This window comes from Mercenaria mercenaria, chromosome 14 (genome assembly GCF_021730395.1).
Source record: "Mercenaria mercenaria strain notata chromosome 14, MADL_Memer_1, whole genome shotgun sequence".
Lineage (NCBI taxonomy): Eukaryota > Metazoa > Mollusca > Bivalvia > Venerida > Veneridae > Mercenaria > Mercenaria mercenaria.
Window position 1 is genome coordinate 59,388,098 of NC_069374.1, and position 27,826 is coordinate 59,415,923.

General features: G+C 34.5%; 1 pseudogene; it reads right to left on the bottom strand.

Moving 5' to 3' along the window:
* Positions 1 to 790: 790 nt before the first annotated feature.
* On the bottom strand, positions 791 to 27,299 carry LOC123527018 (ephrin type-B receptor 1-B-like; annotated as a pseudogene).
* Positions 27,300 to 27,826: the final 527 nt, after the last annotated feature.

A 27,826-nucleotide genomic window follows, 5' to 3' on the forward strand; every position in this document is an offset into this window, starting at 1 on the left:
ATAATACAACACACATTATTGTGTCTATGGAATGAGAAACGATCAATATATCAAACAACCTGGCCCTTTTCACATGTAAGTATTAGCATTTTCATTAAAATATTACAACACTTGTAGGATAATTCATATATTAAGATCTAGGTTTCCTCATGTCTGAAATAGTCCTTTTATACTAAAACCTACCTGTGTTACAGATGTAAAACTAACGACTGTAAAAGGTAAAACTCAAAATGTCTTGCCAGTAATAAGATACAAAATTTGAGTCTAAGTATCTAAAATACTGTTTTTGCAGTTAAATCTGAAATATAAACAATTCTGCAACATAAATCCTGTTTTTTCCATACATGTTTTTAAAACAAAATGAAAAAAGACACACAAACTGCCACTAAGAAATACGTAACCGAAATTTAAACTTTAAAGTTGTAAGGATTTTTAGATATAATGACTAAACAGTGTTCCACTGCTTTATTTCACAGCTTTACGCAATAAATAAATGATTTTCCACTTCTGCATCACAATTTTGATATTGCATCAGCAACAAAATTTATTTATAGAACATAGTCACATGACTATCCACTAGTTCTGTACACATCGCATGTCAAGGTAATGTAACTGGATGTCTTGAATATTAATGAGATTTCTATGATTATGATGATTATGCAAATAAAACTTGGAGTCATTGAGCTCAACGAACTGAGCCAAACTGCTCCCAAGTGTATCATGTATTGCCAATTTTCAAACAGGCAACTTTACCTATCTACAATGGTAAAATCTGCTATGACTAACCTTTTCACTGTCATTTTCCAACTCTTTCCAAATTACCAATAACATTTGGGATAAAGCTGTGTACTTGTTTACACATAATTCCTTCAGTACTGTTGTCCAGTCAGATTTGTTCATCCATATTTGCTTGGATAAAACTGTCCAATCAAATTTCTTTGCACATAAATATTGGGATTTTATTATCCAGTCAGCAGGAATATATCATTATATTAGTAAAAGCACTGGGATTATGTGAAAAGCGTCTCTTGAACTATTTACTCGCATTCTCTACTTTTCTATACAAGGAAATCCTCGGACATTTGCATATGCGGTAAACGAACCTGAGGTCCCAGAAGTTGAACTCTGAGAGTTTTAACACTATTTATCATTTCTTCCAAGTAAAGTGACACCTAAAGTGTCCCTGTCTTCACTGTAAGACGCATCACCTGGTTTTTTACACCCGGAGATAAAATGTTGTCTTTATATCGTTCCATTTTGATCGCATTTAACCACTCTTCAACTTCAACGGAAGCATAGTTTGTGATATCTGGTGGTGTATTGTCTATAAATATACATGAGGCGTGAGAAGAGAAGGAAAGTATTTTCTTGATTAAGAGCACGAATGTTCATAGGTATGTAAAATAATAGTTTCAAAATGTTAAATATACCAGGAAAAAGACATTTACAGTACTTATGTACAAAATAAAAATTCTGCACAAACATGGATCTTTCACCAAAATACAGATATGCTACTTTACTATAAAGCAAAATGCCCATCGCTGGAAATCAAGATTGTTATGTTTCACCTCCAGATCATATGAACAAGTGATTTTGTCTCTGCTAATATAAGTGTTGTGCATCAAACATGACATCGCACACACTTCAATTATTTTCCAATCTCCAAATATATCAAAGAGGAAAACATGTATTTTCTATTTTAGACTTATTCAACATGGGGAGGAGTACCTTGTGAAACACTACAATCAGCATTTCTTTCAATGTTGGTAGTGGCTATTTTGCTACTATAAAAACAGAAAACTGCATATCGAGGGTTGAGCGCTATTAATAAAGAAAGAGTTACGGCAGTATTGCGCTCAACCCTCGATATATTGCTTTTGCAACCTCTTAAACTGTAATACGTCTATGCAGTTGTGAAATACTTTCAGAACTGCATTTATAAAAATATACACATTCGTTGCAAATAAAATAAATTTCCTTTTCCTGTCAATTTAAACACAATTTACAGTAATGATTATCCAAATTTTCTTCGAGTGGTGGAAGTGTTTTGAAACTAATACAATAATACAAGCTTTTTTATTTCAAATAACACGTTTATAAGTTCAGTTTAATGTTGTTCTAAAAGAAATAATTGTCTTTTTGTTACAATTCAAGTGCATTTTCCAGCAAATCTTTACAGTATAAAACCGCAATTTTAAGAACTTTTCAAGTTAATTTTGCAATTTCAAATCTTTATTAGTTTCAAATGTATTTAATTTGTTTTCACAATGAAAAATTAATTATTGCCTTTGAAAACTCTGAGCATTTGGAATTTGAGCTACAAACACCTGTCCGTAAACAAATCAAATAATTCATCAGTTGAGGAAATTTTCACATTTGACATAGCATAACAAAATTAATGAATTCAAAATTAACCTTCAGTAAGCCAGCTTGGAGGTTTCCTTACCTGAAAGAATTCTACACCTTAATTGAGGTTTCGAATCCACAACGATGACAGGCAAAATATTCAAAAGATATTAAATACTGTGAAATCACTAGTGTTCATGGTGGACTAATTTACATAGATATAGTGCCTCAGTCCATCTCTAAAATTAAATCCGAACGAACAAATAAAATTTGTTTCATATTCAAAAATTATAAATCAAAAATTTATATCCCTAAAAAATAGCAGTTTTTACATGTGTGCCCTTGAAATTAAATTATTTCATAGTATATCTCTACACTGTAAAAGATAAAGGTAAAGGTAAAGGTCTTGTTTATTATAGTGTCACCCCTATTGAAAGGGCCAGCCAACTTGGCTTATGAGACACCTTTATTGTGCGTACCAATTACCTCCCAACTCCTATCACTATGCCAAGCGCCAGGCGGATAGAAGTCGGCAGCCATTCATTTAACTAGCTCGCGGCTCACGAACCGGCCTTTTCGGAACGAGTCCCATGACAAACATCCTCCGGACGAACGCTCCCCATGGTGCTCGACCCTTCGACCTCCCGATCCCGAGGCTGACGCCTTAACCACTGGGCCACGGTGACCGGTTATGTTATAACAAAAATATATCATTACAATACAACACTATAAAATTTCCCTTGGTTTGCCCATGTTTTCAAAGTAGTTCCGGAGCCCGGATTAGTTTGTCTAGAGTTTTAACTATCTGCGTAAACTTTGGGCGATTATTTTGTTCTTTTTGCCAGGAATCTGACATTAACTGATGTGTTGCTTCTGGACATTCATGTGTAAAATTCAATTCAATTCAGTTTTACAGTCTTTATTCATAGATGTATTTTGCTGCAGTCCTTCTTGAAAATCTAAATATACAACCTCTGGCTAGACAAAATAATTAAATTTAAATACTACTGGGTCATTACTGTGTTACATTTCAAGAATGAACATGTTTTATTAAACACAAATATATGGAGATTCTTTCAAAAGCCACAAAGTTAACTTTGTCTAAATCATGTAATAGGGAAGCTTCCAGTTTCTGATGGTGGAGGAGTAGCCCCTTTCAGTCCTATATCAAGCATGATACACCTGAGTAGAACTTCCTCACAACAACACCAAATGACCAAAGGTCGAATGCAGAAGTGTCCTTTCGGAACGTTATTGCTTCTAAAGCAGTCCATCAGACTGGAATCTTTCCTCCTTGTAAAATTTGATAATACTGTATTTCTTAAATACTGATACTTAATATGTATTCATTGTTTTCTGTAAAATCATAGTTGCAGTACAAACGTTGGGTATTTTAAAATAAAAGGGGGAAAGATTTTTGAAATGTATATTTCAATGAATATTTCAATGAGTATTAAAGTTGATATTCTGTGTAGAAAAACGTGTCTACCTTTGTTGTATAAGCACCATCAGTTGTGTCTATATCAACTTCTCTGGACAGGCCAAAGTCTACTACTTTACATACTAAACTGTCGTTGCATAATATCTTTCAAGCAGCCAAATCCTACAAATAGGAAAACGTATTTTGAAAATGCATAAAGTATAATCATACTTAAAGATCTTGAAAATAAAACAACAATTTCAGTTGTCCCAATCGAGTTCCTACCAGTATGAGTAAACCAAGATATTTATCAAAATAAAGAATAAAGAAATAAAAGAAATAATTTCCCATTGCTTGAATAAATCAATCACATCTTTTATTTCTTTATGTCAATGCAAGACAAAATCAGATAGAATATTTCTTTGTAATATATAAATAAAATATAATCTAGACTGGTTTCTGGACCATTTGTCATACTTAAAGAATGTCCTGTCACTTTTGATTGCCTCTGGGAAATATTCCATAATAAATATGTCAATTAAACACTTCTGACATCATATGAGCCGTGCCATGAGAAAACCAACATAGTGGCTTTGCGACCAGCATGGATCCAGACCAGCCTGCGCATCCGCGCAGTCTGGTCAGGATCCATGCTGTTCGCTTTTAAAGCCTATTGGGATTGGAGAAACCGTTAGTGAACAGCATGGATCCTGACCAGACTGCCCGGATGCGCAGGCTGGACTGGATCCATGCTGGTCGCAAAGCCACTATGTTGGTTTTCCCATGGCGCGGCTCATATATACCAACATACTTAGAAGTAAAACCTCATCACATAATTCAGCTTCACAAGTCCACTGTTCATCACAAAAACAAAACATTCATCATCCTTAAAACAGGCTAATCAAACGTTTAAATCCATAACAATTTATCATAACATATGATCAATCAGACTTTATGCCATGTAGTGGATTAAAGTTAAACAATTTCCTGTTCACCAAACATGAAAAAAAAACGTTTATCATGTCATATTATAAGCAGATTGTTTTTCTATCAGTTGTCTACGATATGGTTCGTTTGGTCTATTAAATGCCCTATCATTTCCTGATTGAAGTAGTGCCACGAGATATTCAGCATCTATGTAACACCGAAAAGAGTGTCTTTAATATTAATTACCTTTCCAAAGACAAAAGTTGCAATCGATCACATTGAACATGATAAATTTGAAATTAGATATTACTTATCAGAATTTATGTAAGTATAAGACATCTAAACTGCTTCTATTTCAAATGTTCCTTTCTGTCTTGAATTGCTTCAATTCTAGGATAATTTCTAGGATCATTCTGTTTCTGTAATTTCCCAAATTATACTAAATTGTAATTTTGTTATATGTATTTAATGAAAGCATGCAAACTTTCCTACATTACATTAAAATATTTTATACCAACTACTTTGGTCTTACACAATAACGCAATATTTGCTAGTTCAGAAATGTGTGTATTTTAGCTGTGCAAATGTGTATAGGTACATGGGTAATTTATCAAGTATCAGAGTCTGTATCAGTTACAGCTGTAAAGGTTATAACTAACCGGTAATTCATACAGTGATCAAAATTATTGACATGAATTTTAGTTATGCATCCTTTAAATTAACCTCTTTTATTTGATTTATTTCCAGTTTGGTAGAAGAAAAAAGTCAATTTCTTTGTAGCATTTCTCTAAACAATGTTTGTGTATTTTACTGTCATTGATTTGATCATTCAGCTGCACCATAATTGTTCTCCATCTTATTTACAATTAATAATGTGAACCAGACAAAAAAAGGGAAAAAAGAACAGTATAAATTAAAGACCATCTTCCCGACTATATCCGGAACCTATATCCACTATAAAGGACCACTGCCATTTTCAGAAAACTTTTAACATGCACTTACCCTATGTACATAGGTATCTCATACCAAATGCTATACCTCTCATCATACCAACTTTTTTCTGAAGTATCAAACAGTTAAATATTTTAACAAATTTGTGCCTGAATTTCTGTCCTTCAGCATATTTCCAAAAATATCTATTCAATTTTGCTTTTAAGATTTCCCTAAAAGTAAAGTACATCAAAGTCTCCTTTCCTTTTTCTTCGTATGCATGTAAAGACCTTCTATTCTGATATTGCATATTTATGCAAACCTGACATGTATATTAAGTAAGTAAGGAGAACTTTGCAGACTGATGGACAGATGAGGCACAAACTTTTGGTTCCCAAATCAGATTTCTTTCCCGTTTGTTGAATATCACACCCACAAAATTATAGGTCATATGGGGACATTCCAGCGTTTTGTGGCGGAGAACTCTGGGCATTATTTCTGGATTTCTTTCACACATTATTTTTTGGGGGAGGGAAGGGGACTAAGTAATGTCACAATGACACAACTATGTAAAATAATGACTTTACAGCTTTTGATGATGGTGGGAATAGACCATGGGAGCCCCTTCAAGCATTATTTCATTACAATCAGTGTCAGGATATGAGTTATATGACCCAGGGAAGTGCCTATGCCTTTAGTATATTGAACAATGAAATGGGTCAAATCGCTTAGGTGACTTTGTCTAAGACTAGCTGACAAACGAAATAGAATGTCCTTTGTTAAAAACGTACAGCTGGTGAGACCAATTATCTCATATATAGAATTGTCCTTTGGCTACCTTGCCTAAATGATTCGTGTACCAATGATTCGTAAATGAGTTCAATTATGAGCTAGATAATTTCAGAGATCAGGCAAAATTATTCAATGTTTCAACAATCAACCTTCAACTCAAAATCACCAGCTTAAACTCCTTTAGGCTGGAGATACTATAATTGACTTGTCTTTGTTTCGAAGTTCCCTTCAGACAATGTCTTTGAACAACAACGTACGAGTCCTATCGCATAGATGCTCAGCCTATGTTCTATTAATTAAAGCTGCAACTCAATAATATTGCCCTGACTCCTGGATGCTCAGCGCCTATATGCACAACATGTAGCATTCAACTACCATATAGGTATATCCCTGATGCCCTGGCTGTACTTCGCCAATAACGCTGAACCGTCTATAAGCTGGAACTCGTACTATCTCAGAAGATTACCAAACTCTGGATCGCTCGCTGTCTCAGCTTTCCGATGCTCAGCCTATATTTGCTATCATCTATAGCTTTCAACTACCCTTAAGGTAAAACTCCCATGCGCTGGCCCTATAGCTTGAAACGTTGTTGAAATTCTACAACTCTTCCTTAGTCTATGAACTTCAAACGTTACTTTTAATAATTCATTCGCCCTGAACGGTGTAGTTGCAATAACTTCCTCATCAAGGTACTGGGATAAATTATTAGTTGAATCCTCGATGTGTCTTCTTATGCCGCTGGATACAGAATGACCTCTCTGTCATCCATCTACCTATTTATACCCTAACAGACGTGAGCGTTGATTGGCGCTATTTATAGAACGTGTTCTGATTGGTCCAAATTTATACATAGTATTTTGCAACGAGTACTTGCTCTAACAAATATCTGGTTCCCTTTTATCTGTTGTATTTGACAAAGTGTTTGATGCTGGGACCCAGTTACCAACATAATGAACCTAACTCAGCCACAAATGACCCAAATCCTATTAATAACAGCAATTCAACAATAATTATAGCAAAAATAGAATGAAAAAGGATTCAAGCACTATCTTTGCTTATGTGTAACGTTATCAGTATATCAAACATACAAATTATTCTGAAAACCAAGCAACTTCGTAATACTTTCTATCTCTTACAAGCCAAATACAAAGAAGTCTACATATCAAGTGAGGTTTCGAACCCACATTGATGAGGGAAAAGTCATTTTTAATTCAGCAATCTTAACCACTCTGCAACGAGGTCCTCTTTATAATAATATAAAACACCACTGAACAGATAAATGCATTAATATTTGGCTGGTCATCAGATAAAATATTTCAGCAATAGTTGTACATTAATAACCTAACAGTAGAACCATTTTTATGTCTATGATAAAATATTTACTACAGACAGTTTGACTACTGTAGAGTGGGGAATTACATATATCATACTGAGTATAGAGCTAGATATTTTGATGGAATACAGTGAAATCATTTACGTTGTGGCCACAAATTTCATGGTTTTGACCAAAATGGCTGTATTGAGGGAATATAAATTTGCTGATTTTGACAACTGAATTGATTTGTTGGGGTTAAATATTATGTATTATTGCAGCAAATAAATCCATGAAAATCAGTCCCCTGCAAAATTTAATCGCTTTGCAATATGCTTGAATATTTGCTAAAGTGTGTCTGATGAATATGAACATGAAACTGAACGTAAGGAAGTGGAAATACATACTGTCTTTTTTAAAACTGACATTCTGTTACATAGTAAGCTTTTTTCCCATGAAAATTTACATACATATATAGTGGGAATGCTAAAACCTACAAAGCTTTCATTTGATACAAGACAAACTAATGAATACAGTTCTGTCCTATCTGAGAAAAGACTGTCAGTCTGACAAAAGATAGAATTAGACATAAGTAAATCAATCAGACAACTTTCAATCAACATAAAGTAACTAAAGCTGTGTTATTTTGCTGAGTCTGTATTGTATATGCTTGACAAATAGATTGATTTTGAATATCGCTATATAAAGGTTGGTTTATTTGGGAAATGTGTTTTATGTCTGCACTAACTGAGTGACACTGCCACGACAATCAACAAGAATTAAAGTCAGGAACCTCAGTTTCTATTTTTCCGATATTATGTTAGTTTTAAGTGATAGTGTTGGTTTATGATTATTTAGTTAGTTTGTTTGTTTGTTTGTTTGTTTGTATATGTTGTGTTGGGAACCATTTTACTTCAGTATTTTAGTTATATCAAGGCATAAAGTTAACCTGTTCTTCGGCAGTAACTGCCAACTTCTTCACATGAATCAGAGGAGGAATACAAAATGACTTAAGAATTGTTGTTCTTTTTATCAATTCGTGTCTCGCCCAGTGAGTCAACTCTTGACTCTTTGATCCCTAGAGCCGCATTCTCCCTATTCTATGGTCAAAAGTAAATTGTTTCTAAAGCTTGTTAAACTATTGTTGAAGATTCTGAAAAGTTTGATTAGCATCAATAATTTGAAAGACAGCAACGTTTTTCAGTGATAATTCAGTGCTTCAGTAGATGATGAAAAACCGGATTGACTCACACAGAGAAAATAGAACTGGTACAGATAAAATTACATCAACACCAAATACGGCGGAAAACATTTAGAAGGCATCCTACACTAATAAAACAAATGATAGTGAATTATTGATAAGTGATCAAAGATCGGATAGTGATCTGTGTTACAGGATCCTCATAAACTTGTAACCAAGCTCATTCACACGAAACCTTGTCAGTGATCAATTCACAGTCCTAACAATGCAACACGGGATGCAGAAACTGATCCAGCTAGAAAGTATCACAGATCTACTTACACGTAAAAGACTAAATTGTCTAATGCACCATTGGCCATATACTCTCTGACTTACTGAATACACACAAATGAATGTATCAATTTCCTTTCACGTATATTCAATAATTAAATATTTTTTGCCTTAGTGGTACAAATACTGACACATAATTGAACAGATATTGTTACTTTCAATAGGACGACTAGTAATGCTTGTTTTCTTTGAAACATGGCGATGTTTACCTCATCTGTACATATTATTTGGAACCATCCAGGTGCCAATCAAATGTACTGCCATATTTCCTTTGCTATTCTATATAAAAGACATTCCAGAAGGAAAACAGTGCATATTCCTATGCATCTAAACTTGAACTTTAAACTCTTCGCCATGTTTTCATCCAATTCAAACATGGTCACATTCATGGCACTTCTAACAAATATTTGGTAACATACATGTGCCATGAAATAGTTCTTTTTACGTAAAAGATGTATTATAATTGAAATAATATATAGAAGAACAAAGTTTTACTATATTCAAATACTCTAATTAATAAAATATGTAAAAAGATCCTTTGGAAGCAAAGAATGCAAAGTGGAATAATAGCAGACTCGGTTTGAATGAGTTTGTGCGTGAGAGGTCATGAAATGTGTAAAATAGAAAATGTGGAAACTCCAAAGGTCGCTCTACACAACAAAAACGAACTCTATTACATTTTTGTTGAATAGACTCCATGATCCAAATGGACATGAAAATTTTATTTCCTTTATGTCTGACCTAGCATTACTCAAAATGCACTAACTGAAACAAATGACAGTCATCTACCTCAAGTTGCATATCAAATTTGATTGACATCAAACTTCCACAAAAACTTGGACGTCTATGAACATTTTGCAGGAAACTATTACTTCTGCGACTCTAGGTCGCCACCACTTCGGTAAAATTAAAGTTCCTGCTGACCTTTCTGTCAAGATTCCTACTTAAATCCATAAAATCTAATTTCAAAAGTCACATTTTGCGAGGGTCTCAATACTTCACTACAGTTTCTCAAATGAAACATTCTGCGAAAATGAAAACACTTCCCTGTGCTTTTAGAAAGTGTTGGCGGCAAGAAGTTTTAAATAAATTAAGTAACAGTAGTCGCACTATTTAAATATTTTCCATCGATGACATTTTTTCAGCAAATTACAGACATTGTCACCTAGAAATATCGTTAATCTATCACTGTATTATTACAATGTCCTATCTTATGTGGGTGGAAATATTAAAGTAATTCCAGCTCTCAGATAAAGCAGTCATTAGGGCATATGCGGTTTCAACATATAAGGACGTTGATGTGTAAAACGTTTCCTTACAAATATCCAATATAAAATTATATACAGTTGAATATCGTTAACTCGATATCGGAAAGCTCGATACTCCGGTTTTTGAGTCGGTCCCGATTTTTCCCTATTTTTCTTAATGTTTTTTTTTTCTCATTACCTGGATATGATTAGCTCGATATTTTGTTTAGCTCGATGAGATTTTTCAGTCCCGTCAACTAACCTGTACTGTTTTTACACCTGGTTTTGCCGATATCACAGCTTGTCAAAAAATACCCATGTTATTTGTAAGGTGTGAAAATCAACCAATTGTTGTCCGGCGATGTATTAATCATATGCAAGTTAGTTAGTGTGTTTGTTTTGTTTGTTATTTAATCTTTAATCCAATTTATATGTCAGGGAGTTTTCATTTAATTCCCAATAATTAGTCTTATAAAACACCGTGCAATAGGAAAGCTGTTTTCCAATGTAACAACTAATATGCATGAAATGTTTTCTGTTTGACGGAGTAAAAATCTGCCATTTAGGATTGAGTAACAATATACGTATTAAACTAGCAAATTGTTGTTATCGAAACACAGTCAAAATGACTACTCAACTAGGAACGTTACCGCTGCATTCGCACTTGTTTAGGGAAGGAATAAAAATACTAATGTTTAAATGTAATTAGGAAAAAATAAAAAGATGTATGTATGTATCTAATTAAATTGTTTTATTGGTCAAGAAAATTAAAATCGTATTTACGTTTTGTATTATTCCTTTCCCCTTTCAAAGCCTCTGAAAAATGCATTGGATATAATGACAATATAGACGGCCGACACATGTACAAAGTAGTCCCAGATAGTCGATATCGTTACGTCGAACTTCGGATACGTCGATGAAATTTTTACAGTCCCTTGAATATCGTGGTAACGGTGTTCGACTGTATTTCTCAAACAGAAAAATTATTTTCGTAGTCTGGAAAATACATAAAGATAAGACCATAAAAAAGTTTTCTGGTTGATATTTTTATATTATTCCATTAGGCATCTCAACAGAGGTAAAGTTACTTCAAAATCAACCAAATGAAAGAAATTCTCACAAACATATCAGGATTTAAACCTTTCTGAAGAAATTTTCATTTTTTTTGTAAATATAAATATTTCTATGGAGGCATTCTACATAAAATAAAAGTGCATCTTAATTATAACCTCCCTTTATTAAATATAAAATTTTAATAAATACCGTCTACAAATTTTGTTTGGAACCTACTTTGATTAATTCTGGCATACATCATATTTGCGTAATAAATTAGTACACATAAACAATTAAATTACCTTTTCACGTTTATCAATAATATTTTGAAAAATATAGCTATATCAGAGAATCCAATATCGGCCCGATGTTAATCCGACTTACGAAATAGTTACACTGATTGATGTCGATCTACCGATTTCAATATTTTGCGGCAGTTCAACGGTCCGACCTTGGCGATATATGATCATTTTGTCTCGATTCGCCGTAAAACCTAACTCACTCACAACGGCCCGACGCCGGCCCTACATCGGCACATTTTGCCGACATTCCGACATTATACCTATATCGGGCCGATATAGTCATTCTGGCTGGGTAAATGCGGCTTTCAAAGAAAAAAAATATTTTTAAAAAGGAAGCTTAGCCCTTACAAGCTCACATTTGAAGCGGTATCTTTATATATCAATCTTAATTATTTTACCATTGTATAATTCTAAATGCAGTTACAAAACAGAATATTAAATCAGTCGTTAATCAACATTTTTGTTCTGGTAACTTCTCTGTCCGTCACCCATATTTTCCAAATGATCACAGAACTTTTCAATGCTTTTCTACGTAAATGAAGGCGTTCCAGCTTTTGTTGTTCATCTGTCAAATTTAGCCATTCTACTAAAATATGAATACTCATTGAACAGTCAGATGATAATTGAAGAAAACAGGTATTTGGCATGTACGTAGTTGTTATCAGCGCTGTTAGTCTTTATAGCGAATGACACCACTATTTTATGTCACCATGTGGAATTTAGTATGGACAAGGTTTGGTTCAAGTGCTGCATCAGCTGTAACCTTTATTACAGATTTATTACATTATGATTTATCAAGTTTAGATGGTAATTCATAGATATTTATATGGCTCTATGTTTTACTCTGCTCTATTTCATCGCCAGGACTCCTGAACCAAGTCTTTGTCTATTATATTCGATGTAAGACTATAAAAGTCATCAGATTCATTAGTATTTATAGTTGGTTTGTATCTAAATTACTATATATTTCAAAATGAAAGCGACTGTGCTCTTCTAAATTTAATCATAAGAACTTTTATAGCTTTTACTAGCATCACTTAAAATCAATTATGAAATGTACCCGCATTTTACACAATCTAACAAAATCGGACGGGCCATAAAATGAGCCGCGCCATGAGAAAACCAACATAGTGGCTTTGCGACCAGCATGGATCCAGACCAGCCTGCGCATCCGCGCAGTCTGGTCAGGATCCATGCTGTTCGCTTTCAAAGCCTATTGGAATTAAAGAAACTGTTAGCGAACAGCATGGATCCTGACCAGACTGCGCGGATGCGCAGGCTGGTCTGGATCCATGCTGGTCGCAAAGCCACTATGTTGGTTTTCTCATGGCACGGCTCAAATGTGTGTTTCCTATGTACCCATATCATTACTAATTGAATGTAATATTTCGTAGCTAATTAAAGTCAGTCCATGCCAGTCGATTGGTGTTTTCAAAGGCCTACAAGTCAACCAAAGTGGCGCATATCTGTGTTCTCACAGGAATGCAGTATCTACCATAGCAGGTTAGCTGCTGTTCACGTAGGGAGGCACCTCAACGTGCGCACGACAGGCATATATTGTTACAGCACACAAGTCAATCAAAGCAAGTGGCTGGTGTTTTCAAAGGATTACAAGTCAGTCGAATCCAGCTAACTGGTGTTCCCTCGGGGATAGAAGTCAATGCAGGCCAAGTCATTGGTATCCTTTAAGGCAGATATGTTCAACAAGCTAGCGAAAGTATTTTATTTTTTATTCTGAACGAAATTATTGCCATCTTGTTACAACTAACGCGCGTTTTTCTGCCATTCTTTGCAGTAAATAAACACAATTTTAACATATTCCTGAGTAAATTTTACAATTTCAAATCTTTATTGCTTTCAAATTATTTAGAGCACTTGGAATTAATTTGAGGTGCAAATACCATTTCTTAAGCAATCAGTTGAGGAATTTTTTCTCGTTTTGCCTTTAACAGAAATATCATGAATTTACAATTAACATTCGGTCAGCCAGCTCAAAGGGCTTCCTTCCACTAAAGTATTCTACATCTTAAGCGAGGTTTCGAACCAACAATGATTACAGGCAAAAGCTTCAACAGATATTGTTAAATACGTCTTAGATACTGTACAATAACTAGTATTTATGGTGTAATTTTCAGGGATATCGTGTTTCAAATAATCTGTAATATTCAAATAAAATTAGAATTCACAAATACATATGCATATACATATGTGATCATGAAATTAAATAATTTCACAGTATGTGTCTACACTGTATGACAAAAATATTATTACAATATAAGACTATAATGTTTACCTTGGTTTTGCCATTTTTCGAAGTAGTTCTGGAGCCCGGATTAGTTTGTCTAGATTCTTAACTATCTGCGTAAACTTTGGGCGATTATTTCGTTCTTTTTGCCAGGAATCTAACATGAGCTGATTTATTGCTTCTGGACATTCCTGTGTAAAAATCAATTCAATTCAATTTTACAGTCTTTATAAATAGATGTATGTTTAAAAACAGTAGTTGTACGTATATTTTCACATCTTATCACAGTCATTTATGACTCTTTTACAATGTAATATACAACTCTAGCTGGGCAACATAATTCAATTTAAATACTACTGTGTCAATAGTGCATTACCCTCGTAGATATATCATTCTTTATAACACACAAATTATAGATTTTTTTAAAACAAAAAAAGATAAATTGGTTCAAATTGCACTGACAGTAATAGCCAACTTTCCAGTTTCTGATGGTGGCTGAGGAGCCCAGGTGCCCATCACCATATTTCAGGCATGGCTGGACAACATAAGTAGAAATAAACACCTTCAGTTAGGCAGCTGGGTGTTATTATCAACACGTCAAAAATAAACTAGCAAGTGGTTCAGTCAAAGCCTTTAAGCAACAGTGGTCATTCAGCCTTAATTTACTGAAGACAGAAGGAAGAGCGTGTCATTACCATTCGTGGAGGTAGTATGTAACCCTTTTCAACAGCTTCAATCACATCTTGATTCGACCAGTTCCAATATGGCCGCTCACCATATGATATCACCTACCACATAACAACACCATATGACCAGACATCAGATGCAGAAGTAAACTTTCGGAATGTTATGCTTCTGGGGCAGTCCATCGGACTGGAATCTTTACTCCCTGTCAAAATTAATTTTTCTTATACTGTTAATACTCATTACTGTATTATTCAAACATTTAGACTTAATATGTATTAATTGTATTCTGTAAAATCCCAGTTAACCGCCTCGATAGCCTACTGGTAGAGCGTCCGCTTCGAGTGCGGGAGGTCGTTGGTTTGATCTCCTGCCGCGTCACATCAAAGACAGGAAAATGGTACCAGTAGCTCCCGTGCTTGGCGCTCAGCATTAAATGGGGAACTGGCCTCTTCTCTCACACTCTCGTGGTGATGGATTCCCTCAGGAATGAGGTGTCGAGAGTGATTAATATAACTTGTTTCACAATCGACCTAAAATAAATTAGTAATAATAAAAACTAAAATCATAGTTGCAACACAAACTTTGGGTAATTATAATTGAATGACATCTGAAATGTATATTTCAATGAATACTTGAATGAGTGCTAAAGATGTTTTCTGCGTGGAAAAACTCGTCTACCTTTGTTGTATAAGCACCATCAGTTGTGTCTATATCAACTTTTCTCGACAGGCCAAAGTCTGCTACTTTATATATTAAACTCTCGCTGCACAATATATTTCGAGCAATCAAATCCTACAATTAGAATATTTGAAAAAGTATTACAAAATTGCATACAATATAATCATATTTTGAAATCTTGAAATAAAACAACAATTTCAGTTGTCCCAATTTAGTATCTACCAGTTTGAGTACACCAAAATGTGAATCACAATAAAGTGCTTCTCAGAAGTAAAATAAATTAGTTGCATTTATGTGCACCTTTTACTGCTTTAATAAATCAATCACATCTTTTTTTTTTCTTTATATATATGCAAGACAGAATCAGACAGAATAATTCTTTGGAACACACAAATAAAATATAATCTAGACTGGTTTCAGGCCCATTTATCAAACTTAAAGAATTTCCTGTCACTTTTTATTGTCTCTCGGGAAACATCCAATACTAAATATGTCAATTAAACACTTGTAACATCATATGTACCAACATTCTGAGAAGTGAAACCCCACCACATAATTCAACTTTACAAGTTTATTGTTCATGACAAAAGCAAAGATTCATCATCCTTAAAACATATGCTATTAAATAATGTCTGAATGTATAAGTATTTATCGCATTATATGATCTATCAGACTTATTGCCATGAAGTGGATTAAAGTTAAACAATTCTTGATCACCTAACATAAATATTTATCATATCATATTAGAAGCATGTTGTTTTTTTTTTCTACCGGTTGTCTACAATATGGATTGGCTGGCCTAACAAATGGCCTACCACTTCCTGTTTGAAGTAGTGTCAAGTGATATTCATCTTCTATATAACATAGAAATGTCATTTATCTTACATTGAGTGTTTTATATGAAATATCCTTTCAAGAACTAAAACGGCAATCTATTTCAATAAACAAGACAAATTTTTAGAAATAATACTAGTCAGACATTATGTAAGTTTAAAAACATCCAAACTGCAGCTTTTGTTCTAATGTTCCTTTTAATCTTGAACTGCTTCAATTCTAGCATTGCTGTGCTTCTGCTGATAATCAAAAGAAAAATATTTACCAATTACTTTGTTTTTGACACAATTACCATAGTTCTATTAATGCCATTTAATACAATATTTGCAGGTTTAGAAATGCATTGATTTTAGTTGTGTAAATGTTTCCTTCCTTCGAGAAGGCACAGAAACGTGTAGTAAAGTAGTTCTTAAAACACGTAGGTGTTAACAGATCATCAATTGGTCTACAGAATGAGAAAGTGACTTAATTTGTTAACCAACTGACACTGAAACCTACCACAGGTAATACAATTTCATCAACTGCCACCTTAGAAAACCGAACTACTTGCAGAAACTAAATGTTCTTTCTCACTTTTCTTGTAACCTAATTGTAATCCAGCAAAAACAAGATTTTCTTCATATTGTGTAGAAACCTGCCAATATAATTATAGGGATCGAGTTTCATATCATCCTTGTTTGTCTCTGACAGTTTGTTTTCATTTCAATTGACTATAATCATCACTATTTTAGGACATTTATCTAGTTTTGACAGATGAACATATGTCATTTATCAAGATCTGTCCAAGTCTGTATCAGTTACAGCTGTAATGATTAACACTAACTGCTACACTTATCAAAAATATTTACATATGAATTTACTTAAATATCCTTTAAATGAACCTCTGTTATTTGATTTTAATAAACTTATTTGCAATTTGATATTCTTTATAGCATTTTGTCGAAATAACATGTATTTTACTGTCACTGATTTCGGTGATACTTCTGCACAGAAAAGATCCCTACTATTGTGAATTATCAATTAATTTTACAATAAATAATCTGTAAAAAATATGCGCCGCCCTTTTGGAAGATTAATTTCAGAGAATTCTACGGATGGGCTACATCTTGATTCCAATAAACGGAGATCGTCTACCCGACTATAAAGCACCACTGTTGTTTTCAGAAGTATAACCTGTCCTAACTTTCAACATATACCTACCCTGCGACATATCCCATTTCAGATAGATATCTCATACCAGATGCTATACTCCGCATCATACCAACTAACTGTATCACTGTCAACTGACCATCATTTTTCTGAAATATACAATTAAACGTTATAACAAAAATGGCGCCTGACTTTCCATCCTTTATCCTATTTCGAAAAATATATGGTCCTTAGTGTTGACCATTTTTTCAAAGTAATGTGCTTCAAAGTCTGCTTTACCTTTCCTTTGGATATATTTAAAGGACTCCTTTTCTGGTATTGCGTATATATGAGAACTTGACAACAGAAATGTTTATCAGTTTATTAATAACTCTGGCTGAATGAAGGCCAGATGAAGAGCAAACCCTTTGTCCCCAAACCAGGTTTCCCCCCTTTGACTGAACGTCACGCCGCCAATATAACAGGCCATAGGAAGACCTGATGTGCCCCCCCCCCCCCCCCCCCCCCCCCCGCATTATTTCTAATTTCTTTCACACAGTTTATTCCTTTGATGCAATGTCAGGGGTGAGGAAGTGTCACAATTATGTCAAATGTTGCAAATTTTAAACAACGTTTAGCGTGCCGTTTTTTGTCAGTTTTGTATAATTTAAGGAATTTCCTCAAGCTCAAGTAGACAAATTTTAATGTGATGGCCAATATCTAAACCTTTGCAGAGATTTCATTACAGCATTAATTTTGATAAAAGAAACATCAAACTATTGTTAAACTATTATAAAACACAAAATAAAACTGTAAATATCATTTTACTAGGTAGACTCAAGTAAACAGATTTAATGAGACAGAATTCTAACTCCAACATTAAAAAATTAAGGTCGAATCCTGTGGGTCTGTTTTGAATTTTGCTCACTTCGTTCAAAAATAACCTTGGGGCAAAAGTAAAAACTACTTGCATTTCTTCCATAATATGTAATCTAAAGAATGAAGGCAAAATATAGAGAACTTTTACCGCATGCAACTCAGTATTTTTAAAGATGTCTAACTCTACCCCTCCTGATTCAGAGGTAAAATCACTTTGAACAGCAAAAGATCGTTTATAAAATGAAAATGTTTCCACTTTTGTACAATACTTCCATAATAATTCTTGAAAGAAGTAAAAACTTGCTAGAAAAAAGGAAAATATAGAGAAAAAATATTTTGGTCATAGTTGGGCTTGAACCTACGCCCCTGAAAATTGCAGTCAAAGTAGGTTTATGGTAGGAACTGAATACTCTTCAAAAAGGAGGTACTCTATTATTGGTCCAATACCTTAAATGAAGGTGAAAAAAAACACAAGTGCAACTTCAAATACTAATTCATCACAACCCATCATGAAGAATTCTATATATCATGTGAGGTTTCCAATCCAAAGTGATCTTGAATCTCCCAATAATGATATAAAACATTGCAAAGAGGTGTATTTATGTTAACTGTTCATCAGATAACGTATTTCAGCAATAGATTTATAGTAATAACTTAACAGTACAACCATTTTTATGTCTAGAATACAATATTTACTACAGACAGTTTTGACCAGAGAGGGAAATTACATAAATCAGACAGAGTATACAGCTAGACAGATGAAATATGACTATATTTTGATGGAAGTTGCAATGCTTAGTGCAGACCGTTATCGCTCAGAAACACTGACACAGATATTTGTCACCCATGGGATTTATTACTATATGTTTATAGTGGTATTACACAACTTTATAATGACAATGGCACTCGTGATTTTATGTTTAATATAGTAAACATGTTTCCAAAGATTTCCCAGGGAATTACTTTTTTAATTTTTGAACATAGCTTTCAATCTCTAATGATTGAAATTAGGCTGTAAATCCTAACACAATAACAGATACAAATCAATTTACAGGAGATTTGAGGGCGACACAGGCTTTATATTTTGTCTATCTGAGCTTTGAAAAGTTATTGATGTATATCAGTCCGATACGAATGTTTTCTGTAGTGTATATAGGGGTAATCAATTGAAAATTTCTTGAAAGCTTTCAATTTCACATTCTTTTGGGTATAGTAAGTATATCTAATATAAATGTATTAATCTGTAGGAGCAGGAATCTACTTTGAAAATCTAATTACTTAATGAAAACACTTTGTACATTTTTTTGTTTGGTTTAACATCGCATCAACACAATCAAAGGTCACATGGCAATTTTCCAGCTTCGATGGTGGAGGAAGACTACAGGTGCCCATCTGTGCATTATTTCATCACAGGCGGGCACCAGGTAGGACCATCGCCCATCCCTAAGCCAGCTTGGTGGCTTCCACACATGAAGAATTCTATGCCCCGAGTTCGGCTCGAACCCATACTGGTGAGGGGCTAGTGATTTGAAGCCAGCGTCTTTAACCACTGGACCACGGAAGCCCCCCTTTGTACTTGTGTGTTCGGATTAAATTTTGTGGATTGACTCGGCCACGAAATCCATGAAAGTAAGTCCCATACAACAATTAAGGATTATTTATAAGGGTGTGTTTGATGAATATGAACATACAAATGAACATAAGGAAGCGGAACACATATTTACTGCCTTTTTTGAAACTGATATTCTTGCACATTTACTAAGCTTTCCTTACATACTTTTTTCTGAGCCTAGTATAACCTATGTAGCTTTAATAAGGTACAAGACAAACTAATGAATACAATTGTGTCTAATCTTTGAAAAGCCTGTCAATCTGATAAAAGATAGAATTAGACATAAGTAAATCAGACAGCTTTCAATCAACATTAAGTAACTAAAGCTGTCTTATTTTGATCAGTCTGTATTGTTTATGCTTGACAAATAAATGTTGAATACCACTTTACAAAGCTGGTTTATTTGGGAAAACAGTGTATTATGTCTTCACTGTGTGAGACACAAATTGAGTGCCAGGAAAAAGACATTTAAGTGAGAATTGTGGTTAATGATCATTTAGATGGTTTGTATGTCCTACCAGGACTGAACTGTTTTGATATCTGTCTTCTGGCCTGTTTCGTCGGGCCCTTAAGGGTGTTTCTCTCGTTGCTCTGTCTTCTGAAAAGGCATCGAGTTCATACGTTTTTGGTTCTTAAGGTTTGCTTTTTATATTTTTATACACGAGCATTTTTGTCTTTTACATGCCATGCCTTTTTGTTTCTATTACGTGTGTTAGAGATTCACCTGGAGGGGATTACTTTTATTTACACTGTTCCGTGTCTTTGGGACATGGTGGGGGTAAGAGTGAGGTTGGGTGCGCACCATAGACCGGTTTAAGCTCCCCAGTAGTGTTTTTGCCACTGACCGTTCCAAGGCGGTGCCCCACTGTGTTCCTTTGTTTGTTCGTTTTGTCCTCTTGTGTAGGCTTTGTGTGTGTGCGCGTGTATGTGTGTGTGTTTCTTTGTTTGTTCGTTTTGTCCTCGTGTGTTGGCTTTGTGTGTGCGCGCGTGTGTGTGTGTGTATTTGTGGTGTGCACGTATGCGTGCTGTGGGTTTCGTTTTGGGCAGGCTGCGATTTTGGTACGTGGCATTCCCTGTTTGATATTTGTCTTTGTTTTTTCTTTTAGTTCTGAACCATTTTTCCCCAGTATTTCAGTTACATTAAGGTATGAAGTTAACCTGTTCTTCGCCAGTACACATGAACCAGACGTGGGGAAGTGGGGCAAAATGACAAAAGAAATGTTCTTTTTATCAAATTTTCTTTCGCCAGGGAGTTACCTCATGATCCTTTGATCCCTACATGTGAATTCTCCCTTTTGAGCAAAAGGGTAAGCTTATTATCAAATGTAAACTGTTTCAGTTTGATAAATATCAAAAATCTGAATGACAAGGCTTTTCAATATTGTATTGTTTCAGTAGACGATGAAAACGCGGACTGACTCACACAGAGAAAAACTGGAACAGATAATATTACATTAACATCAAATATTGCAGAAAACATTTAGAAGGGATCCTTCTGTAATAAAACAAATAATAGTGAATTATTGATAAGAGATCAAAGATCAGGCAGTGATCTGTGTTACAGAATACTCATAAACTTGTAACCAGACTAATTCACATGGAATTGCTGATCAGTCAACATGCCCTACCAATGCAACACGATCCTAAAGTTACAAGAATTAACTGGTTCAGCTAGAAAGTATGAAAGATCTACTTACCCGTAGAAAACTGTCTAAAGAACCATTGACCATATACTCACTGAAGTGACAATCATTATAGGACTTGCTGAAAACACACAAATAAATACTGTTACTTAAAGTGCAAGAATACCCTGTCTCATGTACAATTATTCAATTAATAAATACTTTTTGCTTAAATGGCACAAATGCTGAAACTTTGTTACTTCCAATAGAACAAGTACAGTAAAGCCTGTCTTAAGTAGCCAGCCAATGGAGTGGGAAAAATGTCGCTGCTTAATGCAGGTAATATATAGAATGAATGACCATTTTGGGAAATGAGATACTTGCTGCTTAAGACAGGTTGGCTGCTTAATAGAGGCGGCCGCTACAACACGTTTAATGTTCTTAAAACATGGATATATTTATTTCATCTCTACATATTATTTGGTACCATCCAGGTGCTGATAAAATGTACTACTATATTCCATCTGCTATTTTACATTCCAGAATGAACATGATATAACAGACCAGTTAATTCACACACATTGAATCGCTTTTTAGGCGCACAGAATAATTTACTATACATCTACACTTGAAGTGTATTCTATTCGCTATATTTTAATGGTACACCTTCCAATTATTTGGCAGCATACGTGTGCAATGAAACAGTGCTATTTCATTCACATTTTGTACATTAAATACATATTAAAATCACAATAATATATAGAAGAACCATGTTTTAATATATTTAAATACTCCAATTAACCAATACAGTACATGTAGAATTCACCCAGGCTACCCCATCGTGAATTTAGTTTGCTAGCAGAGAACCTCTTGATTGCATTTGAGCATTTTCAAACATGGTTCTATTATTTTTTACTAAAAGGTAACACTTTCTTACACTTTACTATTGGTAATAAACATAAATCAAATTGCCAACGTTTAAACACAAACACTACATACAAATCCTCCAACTGCAAACAATTATTCAAATAATATTTCATTCAAATACAGTCATAACTAAGCACAATTGTTCCAAATTCCAGCAAGACACCAGTGAAAATGCCTTCTCCGACAAGACATGGAGTCAAAAGTCATAAAATCTGTAAATATTTCTTAGTTCAAAAATACAAGTAATGGTCTTAAATTTACACCCCCCTACAGTCCGGTAAATGTTCTTTATGTGTCAAACAGTGATGTAATTTCCTTTACGTCTGACTTAACATGCTCACAATACACTAATTGAAACAAATAACAGTCATCTACCTCAAATTACAAATCAAATTTGATGAATTTACTGCTAACTTTAACAGAACCTTAGACGTCTATAAAAAAAAGGAAAGTATCTATTATATTTTGGCCTCAATGTCGTCACACTGGCGCCAGACCAGAAAGAAAATGCCTTTGTACATGTTATATCCTACCCCTAGGTATTCTATAAGAACCATGGTCATGAACGGGAAAATATACTAACCCGTTTCAATCGTAAATTTCTCAACTTAAACGCGCAGTTCGGTGAATGGGTACCTACTATATTGAACAAGCGATAATTTATCTTCCATCGTGCACCAGTTGCATTGTCTCAATATTCCATATTGCTGAGATTATCAACATATTTTATGCTTTCGTCAACGTTACAGAAAAACTTGCCTGACCTTCCGTAATGAACATCCGGTCTAGAGGTCACGGCACGTGCACATGTTTGGCGAAATGTAAACAAACAAAAACAGAATTTAAAAAAAAAAAACACATTTTTACAATAAAACTCGAAATGATGAATAAAATTCATCTTGTATATGATCTTTAATTTGAAATCGTGCATAAGTCTGCATCTCTTCTGTTTATTTTATTCATTTTGAACATTTATGCTGCATTTTCACATTTTAGCGAACACGTGTATTAAAATGACGATTGACATACATTTTCACATTAGTCAATCAGAATGGTTTTGTAATCTAGAACGGAACTTCACCAGGGAAGTTCAAGCAAGTTTTTTGTGTAACGTTGAAATAACTATAAACTACGCGTTGTTTTTCTAAGATAAGATGTATTGAAGAAATGTGACCGGTACACAATGGAAGATAAATTACCACTTGTTTGATATCCATAGTACACATCTACCGCACTGCGTGTTTTAGGTATGAAATACACGATTGAAACGGATTAGTATATTTTCCCCTTCATGACCATGGTTCTTTTAGAATACCTAGGGGGTCGGTATAACATGTACAGAGGCATTTTCTTTCTGTTCTGGTGACAGTGTGTCGTCACCCCTCATACGTGTGTGGGCCAACATACGACGTTATAGTGCCTGAAGGCTGGAACAGCGGAACTGTTACTGACAACAACAGAATAAAAAGTCAACTGTTGTAATAATTTTCACAAAAGATGATTTTGATTAGAAAACATTTCAGATTAATTCTAAATATTTGAACAAATAATGCTTCTTACAGATTTTATATTTGTAACAGATCAATGTTCAACCCTTTCCATGCGCAGTTTTTACCTAGATACACAAAAATGCTCTTGCCAGTATACATCAGAAACTGAAGGTCATTTAGTAAAACTCTTACAACAATATTTTTCGAGGGCTCAACGCGAAACTAGTCTATCTGCTTCTATTTCTATATACTCATAGACTAGTTTCGCGTTGAGACCTTGAAATAGATCAAAGATAACTGAAGAAAAACAACAAGATTTATTACAGTGGTTTTTCAGTATTTGTGGTCGAAATCTTGGACACTATATCACGTTATCTTCTTAAATTTTACGATATAAGTTTACAAATACTTTTTGTAACTGAAACAATTCTGTTGAATATTGCACTCTCAATATTTACAAACTAATATGAAATTAGGCACTGCCTTAATCGGGAATCGATCCGACTTCAACTCATCCCAAAACATTTTAAAAGAAATGTCTACACATTTTTAATTCGATAGTAAATATCTCTTTCGGTATATCGCATGTTACCGTAGAGGGATCGAACTCGATTTTCGTCGCTACGCGTAGGATCGATTCCCTATCAATTTAAAGGAATACTTTTGGAATAAAAACAACATTGTCCATATTGTATCACAGGTAATTCCGCCTCTTGGATAGGCACACCCTCTGTAGACATATATTTATTTATATGAACAGTGTTCACTAGGTGCTTTTATTTACAATTGCACATTACGTGTATATATACCATATATCCATATTTGTACTGATGTGCAAGACGTTGCGGTTCGGACAAGAGTTATGTGGACGCTTATTAGGCACAAGGAAAAAGCGTATTCTTCCGAAAAACCCAAAGTCAGACGCTCTGTGCACGTGCCGGAAGTACATATTGTTTAATTTGATGGTATATGTCTCATTATGTATATCGTAGTGGGATCGATCCCGGTTTTCGTCCCTTTGCGACGAATATCGGTAGGATCGATTCCCTATAAGATTTAGCCTACAGATACATTGTGAGTTTGAATGTCAATCAATTCGACTGAACTGAAAAATAAATCACAATGGACAGGTTTTAAACAAAACCTATTAGGGATTATGAATTTTGAACTTATATCACATGACTCTTTAAAAAGAAAACAAAGTTTCTAAGCCAAAACAAAATGATAGAAACACAAAAACGCCTATAATGTAATGGTTAAATGTTAAGCATTTTGTATACCCCATTGAAAGGGTAAATCTTAAACAGAATATCAAGGCAACAATATTTGTAAAAACAATAGCTAAAACAGACAAAAAGTACTAAAATCCCAAACATGTAAAAATGCTGTTAACTATGAGACAAACTCTATCTTGCCTATTCATTCAATACTTGAAATTCACAAAAATGTTTAAGAAAAATAGAAAACTACTTGCCTGTCACGAGGCGCGCTAACTTCAGGTGTCTAACATACGGTTACACCGTTACGGACTGCGGAATGTTTCGTAGCGGAACGTCAATTACCGAAAGGAGAGAGTTTCAAATAAGCTTTCAGCTTCTTACTCAATCCTGTATGCTTTTTTTGATATATATATATATACATGTTGTAAATGAATTGTGATTAATAAAATATTGTTTAAACCAATTACCGAAACGATCAAAACATTTAGAGGTAGAGTATCTTGTCGCAATCGTCGATATGGAAAAATATTGTTGCCGTTTTCAGATGTCGTACTTTCTGCGACGAATCTCCAAACGATGCCAGATTAACGACAGTGTGGTCACAAGGTTTGATGTTTAGCTGATCTCCGAGTTTGAGTTTTTCCAATATAAATGAACAGTTAGCCCCTTCGTCAAATAAAATATTTGCTTTAGCGCACTGATTTTTTGCCTGCGGTTTTTAACAAAACTTCCGGTCTTGGGCTGAACATAGAGTGGAGCATAGCGACTACTTACTGCGAAACTTGGTATTGACTGAGTCTATTCTTGTATCTGTTCCATTTTCATAATTACTAGTGTGGTGTTTGCCGTAACATTTCAAACATCTAAACTTCGAACGGCACCCAGACCCCTGGTGAAATTTCAAACAGTTAAAACAAACACGTTTTTTTTTTCTCAATAATGTCTCTGCGACTGCTTACATCTGTGATTTTACACACTCGTTGGCAAAGTGATGTTCACTAAAATAAATGCACTGCTTTTGACTGCGCGGAATACTTGTTGATTTCTGTCTACTTCCATTTTTCGGCCTTTGTCGAGCGCTCATGAAAAATGAGGCTGTTGCTGAAAAGTCGTCTGCGATCTCAGGATATTTTCCGGCTTCCATGATATTCGGTTCGCGATATAACGCCTTTCGTAATTCGTCTAACTGCCATTTGTCACTTCCAAGTTCTCTCACTAAATGCCCTTTAATTTCTGCTGGTATTTTGTCAATTATCAATGGCACTAATAAAGTTACATAGTTACTTCGACACTCACCTAACGACTCCAAATTGCGAATGTAAGATTCTAATTTGTCTAAATAATTTCTCAAGCCGTACAATGTATAACATGGAGCTGGGCTACTCAATAACTACTGCATGTATGTATGTATGAACAATCTTGTGTGTTTGTCCGTACCTTTCTTTCAGTAGATCGATTACCTGGATATAATTCGCGTTTGTCAGAGCAAATTCTTGTATTGTTTGAGCTGCACTGTCCTCAAGCTCATTCTTTAGGTAATTAAATGTTTGTACTTTACTGAGGTTTGGATTTAAGTGAACTGAAGATTCATAAGCGTCCCAAATTCTCTGACACTCGATAATACCATCACTGAATACCGGACGTTTCGAAAGTCTCTGATATTGTAAAGAATTTGCATAAGAAGTACCTGATTGTCTTTTCCACTCTGCGCTTCCGTAGATTCCGTAGAAACAGCTGTTGTACGTGATCGACTTCCCTCTCCTAGCGCGATTGCTGCATTATTCCTGTAGTCCTCCCGTTGAGTCTACGCCGTCTGTTCTGCATTTCAACGTTTTTCCGAATTCCTTTAAATGCTGTAAATTCACATCAATGTCCAAACAAATTACCTGAGCGCTCACGATTTCCTCTTCGAGTTCCGTCACTTCTGTTGCTTCGATTTTGCATTTATGATTATCGTTTAATGCCTTAACTGTCTCTAGAGTTTGCGATTTTGCGTTGATGATTGTGTTGAACTGGATCCAATCGGAATTTTCTATTGCCGTGTCGATTTTCTGCAACTGATACGTAATAACTCGACAATGCCCCTCCCGTATCGAACGTAATTTCTCTGCTTTCATGTATTTTCTTCATGGCACCAACAATGTGGGACTATTATCTGTCACCGTCAAACCAAAACATATATGAGAGCAATTGAGGTCAAGACGCCTCATACAATGGCGGTACATATAAGAGCGTTAATCCCAACAGTGTGCAATATTTACTCATTGAGCATATAAATCAAATCAAATCAAAATTGACAAACTTTACTCCTTCTGAAAAAAGACTTTATATGCTGAAATTCCAAGGAAATATTTTTAAAAGCCAAGCTTAGCCCTTACAAGCTCACATTTGAAGCGTCATCTTTATATATCAATCTTATTTTACCATAGTATAATTCTAAATGCAGTTGCAAAACAATAGAATTTTAAATCAGTCCTTTATCACATTTTAGTTCTGATAACTTCTCTGTCCGTCAACATTTTTTTTCCAAACGATCACAGAACTTTTCAATGCTTTTCTACGTAAATGAAGGCCTTTCAGCTTTTGTTGTTCATCTGTCAAGATGGATCATATTAGACTGTTGTAAAATCAGTAAATGAACTGA